This window comes from Sceloporus undulatus, chromosome 4 (assembly GCF_019175285.1).
Source record: "Sceloporus undulatus isolate JIND9_A2432 ecotype Alabama chromosome 4, SceUnd_v1.1, whole genome shotgun sequence".
In the NCBI taxonomy this organism is placed as follows: Eukaryota; Metazoa; Chordata; class Lepidosauria; order Squamata; family Phrynosomatidae; genus Sceloporus; species Sceloporus undulatus.
In genome coordinates this window covers 210,101,509-210,119,612 of record NC_056525.1, presented here as the reverse complement: position 1 = coordinate 210,119,612, position 18,104 = coordinate 210,101,509, and the positions used below count along the sequence as shown (strand labels likewise).

General features: G+C 45.4%; 1 protein-coding gene across 6 annotated transcripts in view; it reads right to left on the bottom strand.

Moving 5' to 3' along the window:
• The window catches only part of ZFHX4 (zinc finger homeobox 4), a 245,535-nt gene extending 228,653 nt beyond the window's left edge, over positions 1–16,882 (bottom strand). For 4 of the 6 annotated variants that reach the window (XM_042465375.1, XM_042465373.1, XM_042465379.1 and 1 more), the window contains exon 1: positions 3,650–4,379. The gene's annotated coding sequence lies outside the window, so the exon portion shown is untranslated. Of the gene's footprint in view, positions 1–3,649; positions 4,380–6,566; positions 7,006–16,823 lie in introns of those variants that run through there. The other 2 variants (XM_042465376.1, XM_042465374.1) reach the window with 2 other exon arrangements.
• Between the last annotated feature and the right edge of the window lie 1,222 nt (positions 16,883–18,104).

The following is an 18,104-nucleotide window of genomic DNA, read 5'->3' as shown; positions in this document are numbered from 1 at the left end:
GAAAAGGAGAGAGGGGAGGGGGGGCTTCAGTTGCTGCGGAAACTCCTTTCAGTGACAGAACTGACCTTCCCTTTGCAGAGGCCTGAATAGAATGAGCCTCACTCTGGTCTATTAATCAGAAACAAATTATGAAAGAATGTGGCTGGACTGGTTGACACTATCCTGTCTTGGGAGACTCAGTAACAGCCTAGTAACAATGTCCTCTTCATGGGTAATGAACAGGCATGACAAATGGGGGCTGGGAAACTATTTATTTGCATATGCAAATTGTCACACAAAGGAAACATGTACAAACAAGTGTCATTGTAAGGTGGATTAGGCAAACAACGCTTTCTTTTTAGGACATTCTGCAGCCTAGAACATTAGTCAGCACAATTAAACCAGTCTCCATGGAGACTAATGAAATTTCACCATGGTATGAGTTAAATTAGATAGCTAGTTATGTGTTTCCACAATCCAACTTGAAATCCATTATTGTCTCTGAACAATACAGCAATTGTGCCAGGCTGATCTTTGCCAGCTCAACAAGCTTCTAAATTGACAATTTGCATATGTTAATATAATTAAGCACTAATTACATGAAACCTGTACATATTCACATGGAATCTCCCTGGGCACTTTGCAATTTGAACCTTGGCCAAGTGCTTAACCCTTTGAATTATTTGGAAACAGGGAAGCTCTGCCTTGTGGGTACAGCCCCAAGGCAGATGCAGGAGAAGCTCTTCATTTATAAATACAAAAGCTTAACCTGACTTCTCATATTTCGATCAACAGAGCTCGAACATATCTTCAGAAATGTTACAAGGGGGGATTCTTTAAAGCCCCAGTAGTGTTACTTTTTAAAAAGAAGTATATGAAAACACTCAAGATTAGGCTGAATACAGTGTATAGATTCATTCATTGTCATGGCTATATCTTAAAAGTTTAAAATCGTCCTCCTCCTTACCCCCCAAAAGCAAGCCTGGATTTGATGTCAGTGCTGTGACAGCAAATAAAAGGGGATGAGGGGAGGAGAAAAAGAGCAGCCAGGAACTAATGAGCTTTACATAAATATATGCTGAAGCAATTAAGCAGTGTTAATTACTATGACAGCAGTTAATTGAATATAATTAGATATTTTAAGCCACTGACTAATGCACAGTTAAGATTAATTTTATTGAGATTAATTGTAAATAAGAATAGATTAACTATGTTTTGACAGGCAAGCAGAATCCAGAATCAGCACAGACCCCAAAAATCATATATTATTTTAATGTCACACCTCAGAATCATCTGCTCAATAAACGTGACTTTTCATACCCAAACAGACAGGAATCTTGAAGAAAAACAAACAGCTTGAAGAGATTAAAGAGCCTTTTGTCCATATTTCATGTGCATTTCTTTTAGCAGACTAAATTAAGCGGATCTGGTGTATGTTTGTAAGAAGGAACATTTCACACTGAACGGGAGAAAAAGTTCTATCACATACAAAATCAATGCAGCTGTGAGGAACTTGGTCCAGATGGTCTAAGCCTATAAAACACTACCAAATGATAGAGAATAGGGCCTTCCCAAAATAAGATAAAGTCGCAACCTTATGTGTGACCTACATTTTTTTTTTTTTGGCCATGAATGGTTTTCTCCCTGATATCTTTCCATTTTTAACTAATAATGAATATTCAAATGACTGCTCTCAGTAAAACACCACCAATATACAAGAACTTTAAAAGATTAAAATTGAAGTAAAAGGTCCTTTGCTTAATTAATACAATGCAACTAACATTACTCAGACTCAGTGGCAGAGTTTTGAAAATAGCATTTATGTTAATTAGCTTGAACAGTTCTTTTAGATAATCTTCAAAGAAGATCTAAGGCATACTCACTGCAAAATAATCCAAGCATGCTGTTGGTCTCTTGCAAAGCATAGGAATGCTAATCAATCACTAATGAAAACCTCAACTGATTTCAAAATATATCGATAAATGATTAACACAATATTTTAAAAGTAGTACTACAGTAAATGTATACATTCCATATGTTTTTATTTCTATATAGAAAGTCTTTATAGTATTGTGCATGCCCCTACATGATTATCAACTTCTCTTCAATGCCCTTCGCCTTTTAGAGCAAAAATCCAAAAATGGTCTGTGAAACAAGGCTACAACAAGCCATTCTGCAGTGAAAGATTTTAAATCATCCAGGCTCTTCTAATAGACTTGAGACTTATTGAGGTAGAAACCATAAAAAATGAAGAAGGGAAATTTAATCCCTGAAATATTGATTTGCACATTAATATCATATAGGCAGAGGGCAATTTGGCTTCATGGAAATGACACATTGTCGACCCTTGGTGAAGTCAGAGCCAATCTAACTGCTGAACATGTCTGAATCTCAAGAGTTATTAAGGGCTTCCCTTCTTGCCTATATGACTTTTCTCCAGCCTACCAATGCAATCTTAAATGTATTATCTTTAAGAAATAATTGTAAAACCTCAGGGGTTTTCCAGTTAATGGAAGGAAGGCTAAACCACATCAGATTCTGAAATGCAACATTAAACCCTTGCAATCAACAAAACCACCTCAATTCTCATCCATCCAGTACAGAATCTAATACTGTTATTAGAGATAATCAAATTTCATTGTGTAAATTTAGGCTCATGGTCGGAATGGAAGCAGTAAATTCTCTAATATTAAACAGTGATTTTTCTCTGCACTTCTTTACATAGTGAACAATACAGTCTTTTTGCTACAAAAAAACAACCTTACATCTGTTATGAAACACAGAAAGGATGCACATCACTTGCATTTTAGAAAAAGAAGTTAGTATTGCTGCTAAACCCACCAGGCAGGTACTCCCACTACTACTATTGTGATTTATACAGATGGTTTCCTTGACCTTTCTTTGTTCTTTGAACAGATTTCACTTTTGAAGATTTATGACTATTCCCTTCTATTTAATTGACCCTAGGTGTTCATTTCCATAAGAAGGAAAACAAGAGAACGCATGTTTATGTTGCAGAAGCCCTTCAAAGCCCAAGGCAATGCCTATAGGATGCTACAGCCACTGTGTGTAGATCCTACAATATGAATATTCAGCCAGGCTCACTGAATAATCCTAGTGAGCCCCAGCACTCTAGCCAGGTGCAGGAGGTTAAAACAGCTGGCTAGCCATCTTTCATTTCGCTGTGCCTTCCAGCTGCTTGAAAGTGCCTGGTATTCCTCCTCTGGAGCTGCCAGACATCATCTCCTTTATCTATATACAGATATTCTTGGAAGGATTGTTGTTGTGTATGTGTGTGTGTGTGTGTGTGTGTGTGTGTGTATGTATATATATATATATATATATATATATATATATATATATATATATCTCCTATTGCTACCATTGTGTTTTGCTTTTCCCCCACCACAGAGAAGAAGAAAACTCCAGAGAAGCAGCAAGTTGACTAAGAAATGAAATCATATTTAAAATTGCTCCAACCCAACCACCCTGTTTATTTTAAGTATTTTCCATTGCAAACACCCCCCCCCCACCACCACCACCACCTTCATTCCTTCTTCCCTATCTATACTTTTAAAAGCAAGGTCCCTTCTCAGCTAGCTTGGTTCTGTCAGTTTTGTAGTAAACAGAAAGTAAAACAAGGGTTGATGGCACTGAGAGTGTTACATACCCAGGCTGTGTTTTTGCATTGCTCTCAATGGAAGCGATCGATGCCCATGTCACAGTGGTGTCCCAATCGCAGCCAAGTCTCTGCCTCAATCTAACCAACAACAGGCAGGGGTTTCCAAGGCTGCTGCTGACTACCTCGTCCTTCCTTCCATCCATCCATCCACTTAAGACAGCCACCAAACTCTCAAAAGAGAGGATAAACTACTGTACAGCCTGCTCCCTTCGACCACCGGCTCCTAAGGATCCAGCCATTGGGGAGCCTTCCAAAGAGGGGGAATCACAATTTCAAATATAAATATCAGAGATATTTAATCCACCTTCAACATCATCAACCCTCTCTCTCTCTCTCTCTCCTTTGTCTGTCTTCCTCTTTCTCTCTCTCTCTCTCTTTCTCTCTCTCCCCCTCTCCTTTGCCAGCTACCTGATCCTTGATTAAAAATGGAACAGGGTTAATAATAATATGGAGAAAGGGAAGAAGAAGAAGAAGAAGAAGAAGAAGAAGAAGAAGAAGAAGAAGCAATCAGAATGGAGGAGAGGAAATGCAACTGTCAGATAGAGGGATAGTCAGACTTCCTGGGTGACCCTGGCGGGGTCTGGCTCATTGTAAATCCACCATCTTCAGCCTGGCAAGTTGTCTTTGGGTTGAGAGATGCTTTTTTGTGTGTGTGCTTTGTGTGTGTGTGTGGTGTTGGTGGGGGGGGAGGGAGGGAAGGAAGGAAGGAAGGGGGTGTTATGTTTGCGATGTAAGCCTTGGTACCTAAGGTGGAGGAGGAGGAGGAGGAGGAGGAAGAGGAGAGGAGGAGGAGGAGGGTGGTGTGTGTGACTGAATGGGAGCGAAAAAGCCTCCTCGGGACGGATCTGGGAGGCTGAACCCGGCTGGCAGCGCCTCTCCTCTCGGCTGGGCCCAGGGCCGAGAGCCCCCCTCTTTCTCCGGCTGGCAGGTAACAAAAGGCATACAGGAGCCTGTGTTTGGGGGGCAGGAGAGGGCCAGGGCTGGGGAGGGCAAAGGGGCAGCAGTCTGGAGGAAGAGGAGGAGGAAGAGATGGTGGCATCGGTGGGGCCAAGCTCCCCATCCCTGGGTTTACTGGTGGTTTTTGCAAGGCTGCAAAGGCAGGGAGCGAGGGAAGGAAGGAGAGGCGCGCCTGCCATTGATGCTGCTGCTGCTGCTGCCCCCGAGGAAGAGAGGGAGCCAACTTCTCTCCCAGCCAAGCTTATATTATAGCCCTAGAGACCACTTCCACACAGAAAAGCCAGCTAGGAAGGATGGGCAGCAAGAGTCCGGTTTTAACACGACAACAACAACAGCAACAAGCAAAACAGTACTCCCAGGGTTGAGCAGATGTCCATGTCCTCCTCCTCCTCAGCGCCCAGGAGGACCAGGCACCGCGAAAGAGGGGGAAACACTCATGCAAGGAAGGGGGAAGAAAAAGGAAAGGAAAGGTAGGACCGGACCCAAGGAAAAGCTACCAAACGCTCGTCTAAACATTCATGTCAAGCTCAAAATGGAGGGCCTTCGGGGATTCCTCCTGGGCGGACGAGGTGGGGATGTAGGACAGGTCCTGGGGAAGGAGGAGGAGGAGGAGGAGGACCTGGGGGTCGACCCTGAACACACCGGAGCCCAAAACCAGAGAAGGAAGGAAGGAAAGGAAGAAAGAAAGAAGTAGGGAACAGGGAAGGAAATAAGGAGGGAAGGAAGGAAAGAGGCAAGGAAGGAAGGAAGGAAAAGATTAAGGAGGCAGGGAAGGAAGGAGTGAAGAAGGCAGGCAGGAAGGAGGCAGGGAAGGAAATGAGGAGGGAAGGAAAGGTAGAGGAAAGGAAGGAAGGAGCAAAGAAGCAAGCAAGGAAGGAAAGGAAGGAAGGAAGGAAGGAAGGAAGGAAGGAAGGAAGGAAGGAAGGAAGGAAAAAGAGCGAGAGCGAGCCTTCAGCCTTTTCACAGGGGGCATGAGGAGTCGCGAGGGAGGGAAGCGGCGGTGGCCCTAGCTGTGGCCGGCCGCGGGGCTCCTTCCCTGGGCCTCGGGGGCGCCCGGCACCCGGGGAAAGCGAGCCCGCCGCTCCGCTCCGGGGCTCCGCGCTGCCTCGCCTTGGCACCGATGCCAGCCACGGCACTCCAGCTCCAGAAACACGGCGCACACGGCGAGACACACCAGTACACCACACACAACACACACCCCGCGAGGGAGAGGGAGAGAGAGTCCCCCCGGCCCTGGCACCCCTCTCCGCCTGGTCCCAAGCCAAAGCCGGCGCTCCGAGCCCCCCAAAGGCCCCCCAAAGTTCCCCCAGAGGCACCACGCTCCGGACTCCGAGGTTAAAAAGGCCACCGGGATGAAAGGCAAAGGGGGGGGAGTGGAAATAGGAAAAGAGAATGGAGAGGCAAAGGACTTTTGACAGCCCCGGTTTCAAATAAAAGACCCTTTTCCAGCTTGTTTTTTTAAAAGGAAGGAAGGAAGAAGGAAGGGGGGGAAAGAAAGAAGAATTCTGTTTAAAATCCAAAAGTTAGGGAGAAAGAGAGGAAGATAGAGAGAGATAGACAACAAGACCCCCACCCTTTAGGAATTTAAAAGAGAGAAAGCACCCCTCCTTTCCTAAAGCGGTACCTAAAAATGGGAAAGAAGTAGAAAGGGGGGGGGGAAAGAAGAAGAAGGGAATGAGAAAAGGAGAGATAGAGAGAGGATCTGGGGATAGGAGTGTGTGTATGTGTGAGAGAGAGGGAGTGAGTGAGTGTGAGAGAGTGAGCGAGAGAGAGAGAGAAAGAGAGAGGCAGGCAGAGAAGAGGGAGAGAGCGAGCGAGAGCGAAATATCAAAGATTGTGCAAGATCAGCCTGGAAAGATAATCGATACTCGACCTAAATTTAACACAAACTACTCAATAAAAGTTAAAGGAGGAAAGGAAGGAAGAAAGGAGAGAGAAAAAAACTTACTTTCCATTTTCCCCTCGCAGTTCTCTGACTGGATCTTCGCCTCTCTCTCAATCTCTCTCTCAATCTCCCTCTGGTTTTTTGTTTTTGTTTTGTTTGGCTTTTTAATTGACTTTAACAGCTGATCATCACATCCAAGTAAAAAACGACAAGAAGCCTCGCGGTTTGTTTAAAAATAAGAATCAAAAAATCCCCCAAAATCCAATGATGATAATAATAATAATAATAATAATAATCCTCCAACTTTATATCGGGTGGGAATCAAAACGACTGAGAGCCAAGAGTTAAAGAGGGGGGGCATGAAGCGGTCCCCCCCTTTTTGTTTTCAGGGGGGGGGAAGGGGGGGGGGAGGGGGGTTTTGGAAGGGGGGGGAAGGTTTTGGTTCTGTCCGGGAGTTTTGTCAAAGCATGTGGCGACCGCGGTCTCGCTGTTTGGTTGTGAAGGGGCTGGGAAAAGGAGGAAAGGGAAATGAAAATCCGATATGTCTTTATTCTGCTAATTATTATCGTTTTAGCCCTGTTTAAAAAAATGGCTGATTAAGTTGAGTGCGCATGTCTTTGTGTGTCTATTCCCGATATGCACTCTGGGAATGAGAGAGAGAGAGAGAGAGGAAGGGGGGGGGGTATGAGAGAGAGAGAGAGAGAGAAAGAGAGAGAGAGAGAAGAGGTGTAATTAGTGAGGTGATCAACATTCTCCAGACTGCAAATGACGCGCAGCCAGGGCTCGCTGCTTACTGCTGCTGCTGCAAAGGCAAAGGCAAAGGCATAGGCTTCTTCTTCTGCTGGGGGCTCGCTGGGGCTGCAAGAGCCACGCCAAATGGCCCCCAAAGCAGGCTCATGGACACAAACACAAGTCTGCAAACTTCATTACTAACACACACACACACACACACACGCAAATAGATGGCTGGAGAAAATTAGACACACAGAGAGAGAAAGAGATAGAATGGGGGAGAGTGAGAAGAGAAGCAGAGGGGAAGGAAAGAAGATTTGCTGTTTCTTAACTGCTCAGGAATGTGAAAAGATATGGGTGCAAATTAATTATTCCTCCCACCAGGGAAGTTCTTTCTTTCCCTCTCTCTTTCGCTCACCCCCCTTCTCTTCTCTCTGTCCCCCCCCCCTCTCTTTTTTTTAAAGGAAGAAAATATGCCTGGGATAATGAATGTGGAATGTGCCTTTCTCTGTACAGTATAAGGGAAAGGGAGTGAGACCAAAACATTTCTTACAGCCATCGAGGGAGAATTATTTACATGTTGTTGAGGATTTATTTACACTATTGCACACAGAGTAGTGACATAGGGTATCTCTAGCTGGTGTATGCACACAGAGGTGTGGGTTATTGCATACATACACACAGAGGGCTGTTTAATCGGCCCGGTGTAACTGGTCAAACAGCTCCATGAAAAGTAAGTTTGGAGTAGCAAAGGGTATTTTAGCAGGTAACGGTGACAGTAAACAGATTTGGCAAAGCAAAAACAAAAACCTATTCCCAGCACAACAACCTGCTTTTTTTCTTTTCTTTTTCCCTCATGAGAGGAGAAAAATAAAAAGAAGGGAGCTGTATTACTATTATTTTCTTTAGGTTTACCAGAGCTACCACTTTGATATGAAAAGGCAGCGCTGGAAATATAATATGTTTAGAGACCATTTTATAAATAGGAATCTCCTCGAAATCTTCTTTTGCAAAGGCTGGGAAGCAATCACTTCTCATTTGAAAATCTAATTATCTTAACCTAATACTCCAGATGTGATGTGAATATGAGTGACACTTTCATTAAAATATAATTAACTAAAACTAGGAATTGAGATACTTTTAAATACCCCCCTAGTGAAGGTTTAAAACCATGTCTATTCAAGGCGCATCCAAACATACCACAGGGACACCCACCCAATATCACAGAAAGGGGAAAGGCCTTAAAAAGATCAGTAAGTAATGCTTAAATAGAAAAGATATTTACAATCCCAAAGACCCTGTGCAGGTGAACCATAACCTTTGAGTTGACGTGCCTTTGAAGTCCCTGATTCCTAGGCTGCACGTCAAAACCATGTCTTAGGCCTTAAGCACTAAATACCAACAGAAAGGTTTAGCGCAATCCCTCCTAAAAACAAGGTATAAATATGCATCTTTTAGGGGCCTTAAACCATGCAATCTAGAGAAACATTTGGCAAATCCTGAAGCTAATACTTAAGAGGGAAATCTCCACCTGATGATGAATGAAGGGCTTGCCAGGAAAGAGGCAGGAGGATAGGCCAGAGATAGAGAGGCAGCGGTGAGGAAAGCAGATGTTTTAAGGTCACGGTGAAGGTCCCTCAGACTTGGATGGGAAGAAAGTGGCCCCTTGAGGCAAGTCCACTTGTCTGTGGGTAACCAAAAGGTAGGGAAACTTCCCAGGAACTGACTGGGAAAGTCACCACATCCAGCAAATTTCAGGAAGATCTTTAATTCCAAGATTTAGGGCACAGGAGGTATTAGCTTCAGGATTTGCCAAATGTTACTTCTGGACAGTAACTGGATTCCATTGAAGAGTATACCTTCTCCTCAGTGAAATGAGAATGACAGCAATAACAACCCGAGAAACTGTACCCAGAAATGTTTGGCGGCATATCAAACAGCTGGGATTCAAAAGAAGGAAGAGATTGCCTGTATCCTTGTTTAGAAAAAGAGACAAACCAGAGATGCTAACAATGGCTAACATGACATTTTTCAGCCCTGTATTCAGAATAAAAAGAGGTCCCTGGCTTTTACTGAAGCTGCCTTGGCTAGCAGGAGAGCCTGGCCAGTCAAGGACCTGTCTAAAGGATGGCAGTGCCATTGCCTAGCCCTGGAGACAGCCACATCCAGCCTGGTGCAGGGACACCTGAACACAGGGCCTTTCCTGCAAATGCATCTGAAAACAGGACACAATTTCTGTAGCAGAAATACCAGGAAGCCAAGAACTAATGTTGCCAAAATCCTGGTGTTTTCTATTTCTACTTTCTTTTCTTTTTTTATAGGCCGTATTATTACAAACTCCAACCGGCTGATCCCAAAAAAGGGGCATTTTGATGCAAATGTTCCTCTTGCAATCTTTTTTTTAAAGATTTGTAGGGTTTGTTTAAACAGTGTTTCTTTCCCCAGAGAAAGGAACAAAAGAGGGGGATCTGAGCAGGAACCGAGAAAGAAGAGCCCATCACTTCTCCAGATTCCTTCCACCCCTGTTTATTTCTTCCTGTCGTTTTGTGTCTGGTTCCCTAGTACCCCTCACTTCCTTTTTTCATCTTTTTTTCTGTTCCCAAGCCCTAGCTTTTTCTTGTTTTCCTCCCTAAAATAGTAGCTTGCGGGATAGAAAAGACACTCTGGGATGCTAACAGTTTAGAAGACACCCCGGGATCGCCACGTAGGAATAAAATCGAAGGAGGTTTAATTCCGAGAGAGAGAGCAGCAGGTTGAGGATGGGGAGGGAGGGTGTGTGTGTGTGTGTGTGTGTGTGTGTGTGTGTGTGTGTGGTACAAGCCGGGGCCGGCTTTGGCAGGAGAGGCAAGCAGTAGCCAGAAGCACCCGGGGGCTGGACGCTTGGCTGGCTGGATGTTTCAAGAGGGTTCCCCCCAGAAAGCCCGGCCAGGGATGCAAGCTTCTTTCCCCCTCCTTCCTTCTCTCTCTCTCTGTGTCTCTCCTTCTGCTGCTTGCTCAGCTGATCGCCCCAAGACCTCTGTTTAACCTCTCCGCTCCTTTCCCTCTGCTCCCTTGGGCACCCCTCTCAGACAAACTTCTCAGGGTAACCCACCCAGATCATTGGTCAGGAGTGGGAAGGGCTGGGATCCCTTTCCCTCTTTGGGGAAAGAAAGCAAAAGAAAGAGTCATCTTCCTAAATAAGAGTGAGCAATCGGGTGAATGACGTTTCACAGAGGAGGGGAAAAAACAGACTGTCCGGCCTCAGAGGTTCTCCCCCTACACACACACACACACTAAAGCAACTTACTGGCCAGCCTGAGCCTGGGTTTAAGGGCCACTGTCAGACAAAGACGGTGGTGCCAAGGCAGCTGAGAGAGAGAAAGAGACCTTTTTTGCCCCCAAACCCAGCGCTGCGGACGCACTGCCAGGGCCAGGAGGAGGATAGGCATAATTACAGCCTCCCCTCTTTCCCCCTTTTTAATAACCCGACATAATTCCCTAATAAATGGCCCGCCTTCGCCCCCCTCCGCCAGCCCTTCCCTCCACCAGCCCAAGGGAAAGAGGATCCGTGGCTTTTGAAAGCCTCCCTTAAGTCTATAGACAAGCTCAGTTTGAAACGAGGTATTACAAGATCTCAGTGTTAGAGACCCCTTTATCTGAGCTACAGACACTTTCAGATCCCGAGACCCCCCTCCTTCCTCTCTGCCTTTTTTTGTTTGTCTCCTTCTCTCTCCCGGGGGCTATTTGACAAAGGCAGCATATATGTTAACTAACAGATTTTTGTTTTATTTTGTTTAACTCAGCAACTTCATTTCAAAACACACTTCTTACACACACACACACATATCTGAGAGCAATCTTCGGGACCTTTTGGGGAGGAGGGGGTAAAAACCGCAAGGATCCTCAGTATTGTGTTCTGAAAAGGTCGTCCCCCCCCCAGCAGCAACTTAGGCAAATTATTCCCCAAGATGAGGGGAAATGACAGCTCTCTCCTTGTTGTTGTTGTTGTTGTTGTTGTTAAAAAGCACAAAATAGAGTCGATAACTATCCATTCATCCGGCTGGAATAGCAGAATTCCGCTAAGCCAAGGCACAAGAGATAGGGTCAGAAGGGGTGTCATATTGAGGATGATGGAGCAAGCTTGTTTTCTGCTGCTCCAGGGAACAGGACCCGGAGCAATGGATTCAAACTCCAAGAAAAAAGATTCCACCTCAACATTAGGAGGAACTTCCTGACAGTAAGGGCTGTTTGATAGCGGAACACACTCCCTCGGAAAGTGGTAGTCTCCTTCCTTAGAGGTCTTTAAACAGAGGCTGGATGGCCATCGGGGAGGGGGTGCTTTGATTGTGAATTCCTGCATCACAGGGGGTTGGACTGGATGGCCCTTGGGGTCTCCTCCAACCCTATGACTCTGTGAGATTCAAGGGAAGAGGATAGTAGCTAAGCTTTCAACCGAATCCAACCAGGCCAGCCATCCCGACGGAATTTAAAAAGCTTTGGCGGAGGAGGAGAGCAACATCCAGGGGACTTTTGCAGCTCACACAGGGAAAGCAAGGCCGAGGAAGAGCTGAGGTGTTTAAAAAGCTTCCATCCAGCGGAGTTTTGCATCCTTGGCAGACTCGGGATGCCCCTTTTGGGGGGCTCCAGTCACCCCTCAGCACCAGTAGACCCAAAATAAAACCCAATAGAGCCCAAATAAAAGGCCAGTCAGGGATCCTCTCTCTTTCCTTGGTTGCCTCAGGATGCCCCTTTTGGGGGGCTCCAGTCACCTTTCAGCACCAGTTGGCCCAAAATAAAACCCAGCAGAGCCCAAATAAAAGGCCAGCCAGGGATCCCCTCTCTCCTTGGTAGTCTCGGGATGCCCCTCTTTGGGGTCTCCAGTCACCTCTCAGCACCAGTAGACCCAAAATAAAAGACCAAGCAGGGATCCTCTCGGAGAGAGGGTGACTGGAGCCTCCAAAGAGGGGCATCCCGAGGCTGTCAAGGAGGATGCAAAACTTCCCTGGATGGAAGCTTTTTAAAAACCCCGGCTTTCCTTTCCCTGTGTAGGTCTCGGGCTTTAAATCCCCTGCAGCTGATCTCCTTTGGTTTGGATGGGGGCAAAGGGGGAAAGGCGTGCGCACATAGACCCAAACACACACTTCCCACCCATCCTTGAGAGAGAGAGAGCCAGGCGCGGCGCGAGGTGGGCGCAGGAGCCCGGCGGCCCTGGGGCTCCGAGAGGTCAGGGCTGGGACAGGGCTCCGACCTGCCTCTCCTCCCAGCCGCCGCCCCGGGGTTTCTAAACACAAACAGCCCGGGAGGGCTCGCCCCGAAACAACAGCCATTCGCCAACTTCCCAACAAGGAAGGCAGGCACTTCAAGGGCTCTCCAGGCAAATCCCGACAAGCCCACCACCACCACAGCCTCCCTCCACAAGCATCACCGACCAAGTCCCCCTCCTTCCAGCAGGGTAAAGAAAAGGGTTTACCTTCTATTCTGGGAAGAAAAAAGGAAGGAGAGGAGGATAAGGTGCAGGGGGGAAAAGGGGGATAACCGGGGAATCCGGGGAAGCGAACCACAAATTGTAACCATCGGGTAAAGGCTACAATGGCAAAGGGATGGATATATATATATATCCATACATATAAATATAGCCCCAATAAAAGGACCCACCTTAGTCAATTTATCCCTTAAATCCAAGCCTTGCCCATAAAACAGGCATCTTTGTTGTGAGAGGCAACCTGCGAAAGCCAGCTCTGCGGCCAGCGAGGATTATAAAACGGCTAGGAAAAAGTTTATTTTTCGCCCAAGGAGCCCCGTTTCTCCAAAGGAAAACGTGTAGATTTTACAGCTAAATAAAAAGGCACCACCTCTGTGTTGTCCGTAAAATAAAAAAATGGGGGGGGGGAGAGAAAGGCTACACATAAATTAAAAGTACCGTTAAAAGAAAGCCTCCAGCAACCAACATCTGATCTGACTTACCGAAAAGAAAAAGAGAGAGAGAAAAGGAGAGAGAGAAAGAGAAAGAGAGAGAAAGGATAATTTAAACCACATTTAATTACAAAAGCAGTAAGTGAAAAGTAAATCAATCAATGCTTCTCTTAAAAACGTTGTCCGCCAAGGTATAGAAATGATAATTCTTACAGTTCGACATTAAAGGCTATCTGAAACTCTTCAGGAACTGATTAAGGACGGGGTTTTGGGGGAGGAAAGGATGAAAAAGGAAGGAGAAAGGGAAGGAAAGGGAGGTTGGGGGGGGGGGGACACATAAAACAAGCTTCTAGCCCTTTCCCCATTTTTTGTTTAAAATCACGACGCTCGGAAAAGCCTGACGTTCAAAAGTTAAAGAAAATGTACCTCAAGAGGGGAAAGACCATCATCTCCTTTTCTTCTTTGTCTATCAAGCCTCCAGTTAAAGCATATGGAAAATGTTTCCAAAAATGCCTAGATCTGGCACATTGTCATTGCAAAGAGAGGAGAACAGCGGTGATGCTGTTAGAGAAAATGGGAAATAAATTCAGGATTGGGTGCTGCCTCCTTCGATGCGGATTTATCTAAGTTTAATTTAATATTCCGCAATCACGGTATGATCGCATATAATTCACCCAGATTTTAAAGGGCTTTGCGTAAATGCAGGGACCAGGGGCACCTGGGCGTCTAACCAGATTAGTCCTTATTTCATCTCTGGTTGTTGTTGTTGTTTTATCCCCCTCATTAGATACACTTTAAATTACAGTACAAGAGCAAATAACAACAACAACAATAACAATATTTAAAAAAAGGCGGAATGGTAGGGTATGTGAAAGCAAACGGTTACAGATGGCACTAGCTTCAGCAAAACCATTCAAAACATAAAATCAAAAAGGCACAAAACGCTTGTTTGTAAAACACTAAACCCTTAATCGATTTATTGGCATCCCGATCGATTAGATAAACGGAAATCTATAGGAAACATAAAGGCATTTAAAATATTTCGCCCTCGTTTCTATAAACAAAACTTTTCCTCTTCCCTCCCCGCGGAGGAAAGAAACCTTATCAAACACAACTAACAGGAAATTCTTCAGATATCAAATTACGATAATAAAATTATTTCCACATGGAAAGGGATAATGACAATGATGATAGTAATTATAATAATGAATAATTCAACAGCCCTTTGACATATATATAGAAAATTCTGATTCGGAACAGCTCTTGAGAGGAGCTAGTTTTAGGGGGGAAGAAACATTTTATTAAGAGAAATTGACTTGAAAACTCACATTTTTCAACTAGGCTGACAATTTGGGGGGGGGCTAAGTTATGCTAATTTCCCCCACCATCAAAAGAATCCCTGGCCAGTGTTCACCCGGAGAAAGAAAGCGTTGCCCTTTCTATATAGATATATAAAATATATGTAAATACAGGGACAAATGTGCGCCTCTGTAGCAGCCTGGCAGGAGGTGGTTCAGACTGAGAAGGGGGTGCTCCATCCCCTCAATAATAATCCATTGAGGGTGGCGCATATCCCGCTTTCCAGATCTCAGGGCAAGCCATAATATATCTATCTATCTATCTATCTTGGAGGGGACGGGGGAAAGGAGGCTAGGAGTTCCAATCCGGGGCAATGCAGCCATCAGGACTTGTGGCATTCCGGCTGCGCGAAGAGGAAGTGTTGCTGTAACGGGTATTATGTTTATTTGATAAAGAAAATCAATGAAAGTGGCTGTAAAGTAGTTAGTGAGGCGTGTTTGGGACTCGGGTTGAATAGTGACTCCAGCCGGCTGGTCGATCAGCTCTAAGAGCTCTGGAAATCTACCCTAACCCTCCGCCTGAGCTCTCCCTTCTCTCACACACACAACACACACAAACACACACAGAGACACACTGCTGCACCTTGGCGAGTCCAGGGGACTCTTTCTCTGTGTGTCTCCTCCCTCCTTCCCAGGGTCTCTCCCCTCCCCATTTTCCGATGGCATCTTTATCACACCCTCCACCTCCCATCACAGCCCACCCTCCTCTCCCTCTTGACTCCCTTCCTCCTCTTCGGCCACCCTGCCGAGTGTATTCCCCTCACTCACTACCGCCACGACCCTACGTTCCCTCTCCCTGCCAGGCTTTGGCTGTGTCCTAGCGGAGAGAGAGGCTGGGCTTGGGGGGCTGCTTGGGGTCTCCTCCTTCCAGGGAATGGCAGAGCACCTTCCAGCATGTGCCTAGTGCCTCGGGCCAAGGGCCAAGCAGCAGGTCCCACACACCTGGGATCACAGGGGTCACCTGTCCCAGGGCCCAGGAGAGAGAGAGAGAGAGAGAGAGAGAGAATTTCCATGGCACAGGTGTCCAGGACCCTCTTATATTAATCTCTCTCTCTCTCTCTCTCTCTCTCTCTCACACACACAGAGCGTTGTGAGTAAGAACCACAGCCCCTCTCCTAAACAATCATTACCCTCTTATTTTAGAAATCACACATATACACAGAGCATTTCCATGAAAAGTGTGTGTGTGTGTGTGTGTGTGTGTGTGTGATTTCTAACATAAGAGAGTCCTGTTTCCAGGACCCACTTATTTTAGAAATCTTTCTCTCTCTTACACACACACACACACACACACTGAGCATTTCCATGGCACAGGTTTCCAGGACCCTCTTATGTTAGAAATCACACACACACACACACACACACACAGAGAGAGAGAGAACATTTCCATGTTGCCAGGTTTCTAGGACGCTCTTATTTAGAAACCTCTCTTACACACACACACACACACTGAGCATTCCCATGGCACAGGTTTCCAGGACCCTCTTATTTTAGAAATGACACACAGACACAGAGAGAGAGCGAGCATTGTGAATAAGAGCCACACCACCAAAGCCCCTCTCCTAAACAATCATTACTTGGAAGTCACGCCCACTGCTTTCCACCGGATTTATTTCTAGGAAAGCATCTTGTGAGTGTGATGAGTGTGCTGTGTGCCTTCAAGTCGCTTCAGACTTATGGCGATGACCCTAAGGCGACTCTATCACGGGGTTTTCTGAGCAAGTTTCTTCAGAGGGCCATCCTCACTTGAAAGGAAATCGGGAAGGATGAGAAGGAGAGGAATTGCAGAAGGGACCACAAGGGTCCAATAGTCCAACCCTCTGTCATACAATAAAAAACAACACCATCCTACATCCAACATCCAACAAAATGCTTGATTCCAGGATGGGTCATGGAAACCGACACCAAATCCAAGCAAGTCATACTCTCAAAAGAAGTCACACTCTCTCAGCCTAGGAAAAGCAATGACAAACCCCTTGCGGGGGGGGGGGGGACTTGCCAGGAAAGCTCCCTGATAGGGTCATCATGAGTCCAAAAGGACTTGAAGGCACACAACAAAAAAGGAAAGTCCACTACCCTGCAAGGAAATCCATGTTTCTGTCAAGCAGCAATTTCCATCAATAAATTCTTCCAACATTTAGATGTCTTTCCTTCCATGAGATTCCACACACACACAACCCTTGACTCTTGTTAACACCTCAGCCCTGTTGTGTTTGTCTACTCAGATACAAGCCTTCAAGGGATTCATTTGGGCTTACCCAAAAAGCAAATTTTGCATAGGACTGCAGCCTAAATGTTTCAAGGAGTCAAACTGAGTCCAAGAAATAGTTGACCTTACCTGGCAGCCCTCAAACCAGCTTGGTGTCACAGGGGTCCCCCCTCTGATCTTTAGATGTCACCTGTGTTTAAATAATAAATAATAATAAATAAAATTTTATTTATATCCCGCCTCTCTAGGCGGCTTACATATGAAAACGTCATACAAAATCCCAACATCCCCATTTCCCTCCCTCCCTCCCCTAAAACAAGAATTAAGCGACTACACATTCAAACAATCCAATTAATATCAAAATCAAAATGACTGACTTGGCCTTGGTAGAATTCAAAGGTATAGCTGTGTTATAGGTATAGTAGTACTGTAGAGAGATCTTGTAGCACCTTTGAGACTCACTGAAAGAAATTGGCAGTTTCTTTCAGTTACTTGGCCTAGGTAGGATTACTTGGAAGTAAGTCCCATTGCTTCAGTGGGATAGCCCTCCTGTGGAGCATGTTTCAGACTTCAGGTTGCATCACATCCCAAAATATAGGGACCAGGAAGCAAAGCCAGTGGTCCTCAAACGGGGATTTGGTTTCTATCCAACCTGTTTAGGAGTAAGTTTTGGGGCTGCAGTTTTTTGCATATTGGCAGGAGAGAAACTGAAGGTCCCACTGATGGTGGTTTACTTCGAAGTAAACGTCCTGCTGCAAGAAAAATCGGATTAGGCCTCCTCTAGGCTAGCACTGGTTTTATTTAGGCACAGATACACTCCTGGCTGTAGGCTCAGGAGTAATTTTCTCTACCTTTCCTCCAAGGCCACATTTGAAAACTTATTCGTCCAGTCTTTTAGGTCGTCAATACACAACTCCCCACACACAGTGGTCCAAAACACACTGCTGAAATAATCCAGTTTGAGACCGCTTTAACTGCCCTGGCTCAATGCTATGGAATTCTGGGTACTACAGTTCCCAGAATTCCGTAGCATTGAGCCAGGGCAGTTAAAGTGGTGTCAATTAAACTGAATTATTTATGCAGTGTGGATGCAGCCTCTGTCTGCATGTGCGCTTCACTTTGTTTAACCAGGTTTTAAACTCCACTTTTCAGCCCCCAGACTGTGTAAAAAGAGAGTTAAAAAGGGACTATCTGGGGAGTTCCTTTTCCCATTTATAGTTTGGATTAGAGGCCTATTATGCTGGTTCCCTTGTCATCCCCCTCCACTATAATAAGAACAACAATAACAACAACAACAACAAGGGTTTTGGTGTGGCCACTGTTAACACACAGCAGCTCTAACGGGTGCATCTAGAAATAATAACACACTTTTTTAAACTGCCATGCTGCAGAACCTTGCGATTTGTAGTT